Raw genomic sequence first — 1,989 nt, 5'->3', positions numbered from 1 at the left:
CGTGGCGGCTAGCGATTGGCTTGCTAGCCGTATAAAAGGCTTGGGTGGTTTCTGCCCAAGTTGGAGAACTCCGAGGAGAACCCCTGCAAGGGAGGACTCCACGAACACCAGGAGGAGGAGACTTCACGCTGTGTGAAGATCTCTAAGCGCTGCGGAGCCTATCGGACCCAGTGCATTTCAAGAAGGCAACAGAGGTCTGACCAGCCTCTAGCCTCTCCCCGTCGCCGTTCGCAATCCTTCGACGTACCCCTCTCCCTGTGCGCAAAAGGATCCACGGAGCCTTGACAACTCCGTGGGAGTGATTCGAATATTGTCTGAGTCCTCAAACGAGGATTTAAGCGGAGCTGTGCCTGGGAAACTGTCCAGCCTATACCGCGACTATCTTCGGTGTAAGTAAACAACCTTGAATCAACCATTACGCGTCCGTGACTAATTCTAGCGTGTCACCTGTTCTCTCCGATCCAGCGTGTCTGGGCTGCTGGCCACAGCCCGCGCAGAGCACAAAAAGGGCCCGGATCGCTCCCGGCCCGCACATGGGGGAGGAGGGTTAGGGGTAGTGGGAAGCAGAGGCAAGAGGGGAGAAGAACCTGTGTGGGGAGCAGCTGTGGTTCTGGCTCAGACCCCAAGCTCAGGATCTGAACTGCAGCCACTGGTCCCCCACGACCTGCCCACCCATGTTCTTCTCCCCAACTCGCCTCTGCTTCCTACTCACCCCCCACCACTTCTGCTTCCCCCATTGCTTATCTTCACACTGCAGCTCTGGCTTTACTCCAGCTCAGGGCACAGGGCAGAGCATATGCTGGCTCTGACACCTGCTCTGCCACGCAACAGCGGCAATATTGGTAGTAGCAGCTGCTTTGGCTCTGTGGTTAGGGCTGGGTCCAGAGTTGATGATGCCACAACTACTGCTACATAGGCATGTGGGGGGCAGAGTTGGCACGTGCCCCATTCTCCTTGTCCCATGCCAGAGAGGGGTCCAAGTTGGAGTTGAGTTAGGGAGGTAAGAGGCAAAGGCAGTAGCAGTGAGGGGAGGTGGAGAAGAGGAGCGGGGGCAGGCAGCAGAAAGTGTCAAGTGATAGAGAAGGTGCTGGGAGAGCAGGAGCTAGGGGATACAGGAACAGTGGGAGCAGGGATTGGGGGAAAGGTTTTGGGGGGTACAGGTGCCAAGGGGTGCAGGAACCACAGGGGGCATGCAGCAGGGGGGCAAGTGGTGGGGGGCAGGCACCAGAAGGTACAGGCACTGAAGGGGGCATGCAGCCATGGGAGGGATAGTGAGGGAGGGAATGATGGAGGAACAGATGATAAGGGGCTGGGGCAGGCCACTTGACTCCCTTGCCACATGCCCCCCCTCCCCCCACTGTCTGCCCCTGCCCCATCACTGCTTGCCCCACTGCAATAATGGGAAGGACTACTTTAAGATGACCCTCCAAAAACTAAATTCTATACATGGAAAATTATAACAAATATATTAACTTTCCACGTCTATAATCTAATGATTAGCAGGGTCTTAAATCTGAAGTCCTATTGGATTCGGGTAAATGTGGTATGTATATCTAAGACCTTCAGCTTCAATTTAGATATGCTAGGTGTGGCACTGAAACTTCTATATATGATATATATGACATGGAATATTAAAAAATGTTAAAGCAACAATTCCACACACATATCCATAATTAATGTACTTCTATGATCTTCTATGTCTTAGAAAATCTTCTATGCCTTAAAAGGCATATTTAGAGTTTCTCTCTTACAGGTACAAAATTATATGCATATATACACATACAAACATTGAGGAAACTACCGTTTGACTTCCTCTCTAGGCAAATAAGACTTGTAAATTGACACATTTCGGTTAATCTGTATGTAGAGCATGTTACACATTATTGTTGTAATGCAGACATCTTAACTTTAAATGAGAGGAAAATAAACATAAAATTAGCACTGTAGGGAACCCCCTGCCACTCAATTTGTGTTGGGTTTAACACCTTC

Source organism: Alligator sinensis, unplaced genomic scaffold, assembly GCF_000455745.1.
Source record: "Alligator sinensis unplaced genomic scaffold, ASM45574v1 scaffold939_1, whole genome shotgun sequence".
NCBI classification, from domain to species: domain Eukaryota; kingdom Metazoa; phylum Chordata; order Crocodylia; family Alligatoridae; genus Alligator; species Alligator sinensis.
The sequence above is the reverse complement of the archived record's forward strand: the minus strand, read 5'-3'. Positions refer to the sequence as shown.